Raw genomic sequence first — 8,187 nt, 5'->3', positions numbered from 1 at the left:
TGCTTGTAGTTTCTTTCAGTCATGATCTGCTAATAAAATTACGATCATGCAATCACTAAATACAGACAAATTTAAATAAAAAAAAATCTTACTTAAGATGACTCTTTACCCATCAATATCGAATACGACAAGCAAAGAAGTGACAGCGATGGAAGCTATGTCATCTTAGTTTTAAAACTGATTTTAATATTTTTGCGTCAAAACTAGTTGAATGACATAATTTTTATACAGGCGCTATTGAGGCACGTTAGGAAGACGCGGTACAATACGCGTGACGAAATGCAGTTATTTCGAACAAAAAGCATAGTGTAAGAACAGACAATTTTTGTTTGCCACAAATTGTAATCCAAGCGTAGTAGAAACAAAGGCTAGTGCTAGACCTACTTGTACCCAAAGCGGTAGATCTTAATCAAATGGCGGAGGCCTACAGCGGCCAATATATACCTGAAAAAACACTCGTAGAAAGTGCATACTTATAGAAAACAGGGGATTTAACCATTAAGAAACATATTATTTGAATCGAATAACATGACTGTGTACGTGCATCTAGAATAAACCAGCAGAGTAAAATTTACCCCTAAGAAAAAGCTTAAAAGAAACGCAGTTTTATGAACAAATGTAGTCTTAACCTTAAATATGTTTGTTCTAGACAGTTATCAATTTTGTAAAAGTCCCGATATTAGCTATTTATTCGCATTTTGTACTGTAAAATACAAAATATCCTCATTATGACGAGTTTAGGTGCAACTTTTGAGTATGTCCCAGTAGTCGTCATAATAATTGTAAAATTGACGGGTTTTGGGTCAAATGGGAGTTTTGAAGTACCAATAGATGTCACATTAAAAAAATATATCTTCTATGTTAAAAGTATTCCAAATTGCATATTACATCGCTAGCAAATAAACTTAACTATCTAATTAAACAAAGAAACATACCACAGACCCCACTGGAGTTATCTAAATCAAAACACAAAACCAAGTGCTGAGTTTCACTTTTGACAGCTGAACTTCACGAAAAAACGATTTTGTTAGGGCACACACGTTTGAAATAACATATCTTAGAAGCCGTGACTGTTAAAACCCCGTATTGTTATTTCAATTGTGCACTATATTATCAAGAATATGTTGATATAAAAACCGGCCCATTTTAAGTTCAATAGAAAATAATAATAAAAGTTTTAAGATTAATTGACGACTATTGGGGCATGACGACTTCACCCGCGTTTACCTTACTTTCGAGAAAGTCTTTTCATACCTAGTCGTTAACTAGACCTTCACCTGTAAAATGTTATTATATTATTAAGAAAGATATACATTTGTAGAGTGTATAAGCAAATGTTGATGAACTCTGAGTCCCTTCTCGTTTAATTTTCGTATTAATCATAGCTATTATTTATCTTCAAACCTGCCATAATTTATAACAGCTTATCTATTGCCACAAGGACATCGTGAGCTATTCAGAATAGCAAAGTAAATTGCTGCAATATTTCTCAATAATTACGAAAGATACTCATAAAATTGAGAATCATTTATTAGTATCTCTTGAAAGTACAACCAATCATGTCATGTGTAGGAACTAATTAAAAAGAAAACCGTGCTATTAATATTCAAATTCAGAATGTCTTTTTTAACGGTTCAAAAAACAAAAACACATAAAAGACACCACCAATTGTTTAAACCTTTTTAAAAAAGGAACAACTTCTAAATTGGCCCCGACGGCTCCCTAAATAGACTTCCTTTCAGGTACTCCTTACGTATCCAGTGAAGCAAACATCCATGCAGTCACCTCGCGTAATAGACAGCGGTGGTCGCCATTAATCAGTCTTTAGACGGGTTAAGCGGAGGAAATACCCGTAAATAGCTGAATGCAAAACACGGCAGTTGTCTGTACATCAATCAATGGGTGTCGTTCGGGAAAAGCTTGGCTGATCGCATTTGGGCGTTCCGAACGCAGCGTTTGCGCGTTTATGATTAACGTCCTTTGATATGTGTTTGGTGTGACAGCATAATCTGAAGTAACAAATTATGATCATCGTTTGAGTGTGTTGTGTAGTTTTCATTTTCAGTTGCCACGAGATAAACTTTAATTATTTGAAAAGTACTTACCTGTACTGAAATCCGCATAAAGTGCTATGTGTACATAACACTTAAAATAGATAGAAGAATAGAAGGCGTTTTTCAGCTTGTACATAATTCTAGCGTTTTAAACGCGGTTTACTAGCACGGTCTACAGTAAATGCAACCGCTCTTGTCTTATTTGCTCCCAGCAGAAGTAGCTATTTATTCTATAAACCATTTATTATTGACATCAACAATTTATGTCTTTCAAAGCTTATTTTAATGTTGCAAAGTTACAAAGTAGGTGGTATTATTCCCACAAGTTTGTCTTTAAGAATTTTTGATTCTGCGAAAGGCTCATTTATCTTTCTCGGTATCTTAAGAGATATACATCGGTGACGAGCCCTCGTTTTAGTGTTCACACTAAGGTCGATTGATATTATATGACGGACTCACCACCTCCAGACTTTCTTGGAATTGGATAGCTTAGATACTTTTTGCTGTTTACAAAGTAGCACAAAGATAGTTTACTGGCACACGAATGATATACAAAGAAAGGGACGATAAAACGAAACAAGATGTTTACTTTCTTATTCAAACATGCGTCTTACCTGTCATTTTATAAAAAGAAAATGTTCGGAAGCTGGCAGGATTGAATAGTAAAAGACATAAAGTTGAAAAAAAGTTCATCTTAGAGACAACTTTTCAAAATATGTATTCTTATGTCAATACTAGCTGTTGCCCGCAACTTCGTCTGCGTGGGCAATATAGAATAGTCAAAATACTACTTATCCCGTAGGTGCGTTCTTTCACGTGACAGTATAATTAGGATTAGCAGTCCATAGATTCATTGATCAAGGTTGTGTTGTGGATGTGTAACCATTTATCTAAACAAAAGAAGTAAAGTTTGTGACGTTGTGAATATCTCTGGATCTAGTCAGCCAATTTGGAAAATGATTCCGTATGGTGCGTAAGTAATTTTCACAGGAAACAGCTATAATCTATGTCTATATGCTTTGAGTCTGACAAAGCTGTCATTTGTACATTTTCTGCAGCTGCTGCGACTAATCAGAAGCCAGAAAGTCTGTCAGTCTTACCATGGATATAGTCTTGTGTAGTTGACTGGATTGAAGATAGGTAGATAGGTAGTCGCTCCAAGCAAAATTTTGGTACGCTAACAGATTCGGTGACTGGAAGCCAACACCAACATAGTTGGGGAATAGCTGGATGGATGATAAAATGAGTCATCATCATCAGCAGGCGCATAGGGTAGGATAGTTTCACTACTGGGGAGAAACACTTGTATGACGGGGATTTTCTGTGCACTTACTCACTATGGTAAGGCTGAACCCACATTAGGCGTGCGCGATCCTCGGGCGTGTGAGTAGCGCGGGCGTCGCGAGCGCGCTGCGTGAACGTCGCGTTTTGCTACCCTGCGGCATGTGTGAAGAGTGCAAGCGACGCGCTCGCGGCGAGCACGCGGCGCTCGAGTTGCGTTCTTACCCCTTCGCCCGCTATCCCCGCCGCCCGCTAAACGCCTTAGCAGTTAAACATCAAGGAGAGCGGCGCGTGCGCGCCGCGAGCGCGCTGCAAATGCCGCAGGGCAGGGCGCGACGCTCACGCAGCGCGGTCGCGACGCACGCGCGGCGCCCGCGCTACTCACACGCCCGAGGATCGCGCATGCCTAATGTGGGGGAGGCCTAAGCCGGGACTCCACCGAAATGTTTGCATTAGTTCACGAATATGCAAAATGTACGTATCTGTGAGAGTCCACTTCATGTGTTCGTACTTGAAACCTGCAGATTTGCCAAGATTTTCAAAATGTACGCTCGCAATTTGTCATTTCTTGGTGGAGCCAGCAAATCAAAGAAACATAAGTGTTGTATACTGTGCGTCACTACCGCACACCGGGAAAATTTCGCTCTTGCGGAGGACGTTTATATACCATATTTTGTGTCGCACAGGACGACAGAAAGTATCCACCGAAACACTTTCAAAGATCTGATGAACGAACAAATCAGACCTGACTTGGTCACCTGGGGCCAATCGGAGCTCTATGAAGCGATCATACGCTTTGGCTCCTACTGTTATTGTGGTTTCTGAAAATTTATTCACCTCATTCAACGATGAATGTAATTCTGATCGTACTATTAAGAACACTTGCTTAGCGCAGAAGCTGACGTTGGCAGGTCGACTCTTTTGACTTCTCGAATAGGATACCATTGGTTTTTGTGCAATGCACACCTGCAATGCATGCCGGATTAGGATAGGATATATGTAGGTGAATAGGATTTGCAACAGAGAACAATTCTGTCTTTGTGATTGAATGCCATCAAACGTAGTTTTCAACCGACTTCACAAAAAAGGAGGAGGTTCTCAATTCGGCTGTATTTTTTTTTTTTTATGTTTGTTACTCGATTTCTCAAAGACGCCTGGACCGATTTCAAAAATTCTTTTTTTATTTGAAAGGGTATGCTTGTCATTTGGTCCCATCGTCATCAGATCAGGATCTGATGGTGGAAACCCTGAGAAATCGAGGGCATCTCTTGAAAATTATAGGCGAGCATGGGGTAAAAACTTTATATTTATGTGTATATCTGATGAGACTACAATACTATGGAGGTTTAGGGCAGATCTGATGATGGAGACGACAGAGGATCGAGGGAACTCCTAAACATCACATCTTAACTTTCTCGTGTTTGGGCTTATATTATTCGTATTGACGAGACCTTTGCAACAGTGAAGGTTTAGAGTCGACCTGATGATGGAGACCAGAGAAGGTCGAGGGAACTCGACAACCGAATATGTAAACTATCTCGTGTTTGGGCTTGTATTATTCGTATTGATGAGAACTTTCCAGTTATGCGGATAGTGACAACTATTCTTATCACTGAAAAGCTAAAATAAAAAACTTTTACAAAAAATAAAACCGACTTCCAAAAACTCTAAAAAGCCAAAAAAATAATGATTTTAGGTGCATCGGCCTAGAAGTCGGTGGCAAAATTAACTTAAGGACATCCGTTAGACACCGACTTCTAGGCCGATGCACCTAAAATCATTATTTTTTTGGCTTTTTAGAGTTTTTGGAAGTCGGTTTTATTTTTTTTGTAAAAAGTTTTTTATATAAAAGTTTTATATAAGTGTTTTTTTAGACTTGGCTCGGGTCTTACTAAAACTGTCCGTAATCGTGAACAGTGTATTTGCTATCAGAAGTTGAAAGTAAGCATGTCTCTGATATGCGACGCGTAATTTGTACGTTTTCAGACGCATAAAGCATTTTACGTGTGTATGGTATTAAATCGAGAAAGCTCCCTTTTCTTATCTGCACTTTGGATCTGGGCTTGTTTTTAAAGCTACAGAATCCTACATTACCTACCTCACGCTTAGCAGCGCTTGCGAGAGATAGGATTAAGTTTCTAGGATTAAGTTTACATATTTTGCATCAGAAAAAATAATTAAGGTCTACTTAATACTACTCACTCAAAGTAATTTGTTTTAAGGCCACCACATTAGTGGAGGATAAGCTAAACTATGTTTATGAAAAAATCCTGATATGAACTCCATCTGTAACTTTAAATGATAATTAATTGTTCCACTAAAGTCATAATTTTTGACATAATGTTCAAAAAATAATTTAGATGGCACCGTTTACAATTTGGCTGAGAACTATTAATTTTCCTTTCATCAAGGTAATAATTATAGTTGGATTTTGATGTGGCACGGCAAACTGACAAACACTTTAATTGAAATGTCTATCGAAAAATTACACTACGTGTTAAAATATGGTGAATTACGGAAAATACACAACTCCATCTGTTGAAATAATAATCCTCTATAAAGAATGTATGGTAATTAATTGTCATTTACCACCTCGCTCCTTTGACAAATTTGATGTATTTTATTTAACACAGATTACCACAGATGGAGCTACTTTAACCTTGGCTAAACAAAATTTTCATATTTTTTTTTTCTTCCTAAGTTACTTATAAAGGTGTGATTTTCTATGTAAAGATTAATAATAGGCCGATCAACTAATATAAGTAAAACATTCAAATGCTCAGTTTTGACAAACAGATTGCGTGTCGTAATATTTTACATCTTGAATTCACAAAATTAATCATATCTTTTGATAGAGTGAATCGATTTCGATGAAACAAAAACTAAGTAATACCCCAAGTTACGTAGAATTTTTGTATATAAGCATTGTCTGCATTGAATTCGTAGATTTTACGTGAATCGCGAACGAACAAACAGACAAACAGACAAAAATTACAAAAATGATGTAAATGGGTTCTGTTAGTTATTCTTTAACATGCTGGCTATTTTTTTTTGTCAATTTCTTCAATGTACAAAAATTACTTTTCTACAGATTTATTATATGTATAGATTAATAAGCGCTAACAAGCTACTGTATTCAAAAATATGCGGTTGCCCAAACTTCTTTTTTAAGGTCATATCAATTCTTTAATCATGGTGGAATGAATATGCATTTTTTATTCATTAAACGCTCAGCCTAATTGAGCGTGCGTGCGAATTATGATTTAGTGAATGCGAACGAAGTGTCTGTCTAAATAAAAGAGGCAATTTATATGCCAAAAGCTCTGGAATTAGGCCAGATAAATAACAATAACGTCTTTTATTATAATACCCATAGCGTATATATGCTAAGTTGCTCTTTTTATGGATTTGAGCTTGTGGACAATAAAAATATTGTAGCCAGAATGTAATGAGCTCTCACACCTCTCTTTGGTTCATGGTTTGAGATGCAGCGGGAGGTTTTGTTCTAGTTCCAGAGCTCAACATTGTGTGGGCATTTTCTCGGATTGCTAGTACACGCACGTACGACGTAGGCGACATCCGTATGGCTACTGTTTTCCTCGCTGATTACAAATGCACTGAATTTACTTCTTGTTTCAATGTGGAAATAAAAACGCAGTTTGTTTACTGATTTAGTTGCAATATTGTGACACCCACTGCAGTTTTTATGTGATTTCTTTTTATGAACATAGACATTTTTAGAGTCGTAACATGGTTTTCTATTGTTGTTTTGTCTAAGGTTGCATCATTGTAAAGAAATGATACAAACTGAATAACATTTTGTGGTCCATTAAAGTTTCTATAAATTTTTACATATATGGTAACGGGAACCCTGCTTTTACAAAAGCAGGGCTATCATGAAATTAAGTAGACTCGTTAAATATGATTACTCGGCTGGAATGTCCAATTTGCATGGATATGATGTAAAAACTGAAACCACATGGCGGTGTCAATATCTTTCGTTGTCGGGACCAGTTCAATTAGCAGCCACCCTTTAATTAAGAGAATGTTAAGTATGCGCGTCATTGAGCGCCTCATGTCACTGTTTATTTTTAATGTAGACACAACATTATCAGTTTTTAATAGCGTCGGTTGGATACAATGTCTAATTGGAAGCTAAAATATTTTCCAAGGAATTTAAATCATTTTAAATGTCGAACGAATTACGTGAAGTAATCCTTTGAGAGGAATTTCAATTTACATTTAAACGGTTGGGCATTTCGCAATACGAAATCATGTAATAAGCCAAAATGTTTGCTAAAACCTAAAGCTGCGAAGTTTACGTAATCAAGGAGTACCGCCGGCAGTTTTGACTGTAATTATAACTTGTTACTAAATCACAGGCGTCGTTAACATTGCTCGTGTGGGCACAATTTCATACGTCCTACATAGTTATTTCACCTTGGACCAGTCATTACGAGGCGTTTTATGGTACATTCAGAACATAACTCAATACTAAAAAGTTCAAAAAGGATTGAAGAGCGCCCAGCCTCACCTATTAGCAACTCACGCATGTATGGGTTGTATTGTGCGAACTGTGAATGACCTCTTCAGCATAATAATGGGCGAAGGGATGCGCAGGAGCGCGTGCGGCGGAGGGGCGACCGGTTTGAAATTAGAACGTTTTTTATTCGATCCCATTGGCTTTGTCGGCGCCCGCCTGGTGCGCATGCGCTAACTCGACAAATGCGTCAAATGAAATAAGCCGTATTTTATTCCCTTTCCTTTTTGAATGGGCCTTTAAAGTTTCGATCGTGGGGGTTTGTTTGGACAAAAACTTAGTAAAGATTATGGGTTCGCTTTTGTTGAAGTT

This window comes from Helicoverpa armigera, chromosome 14 (genome assembly GCF_030705265.1).
Source record: "Helicoverpa armigera isolate CAAS_96S chromosome 14, ASM3070526v1, whole genome shotgun sequence".
Classification (NCBI taxonomy): domain Eukaryota; kingdom Metazoa; phylum Arthropoda; class Insecta; order Lepidoptera; family Noctuidae; genus Helicoverpa; species Helicoverpa armigera.
The sequence above is the reverse complement of the archived record's forward strand: the minus strand, read 5'-3'. Positions refer to the sequence as shown.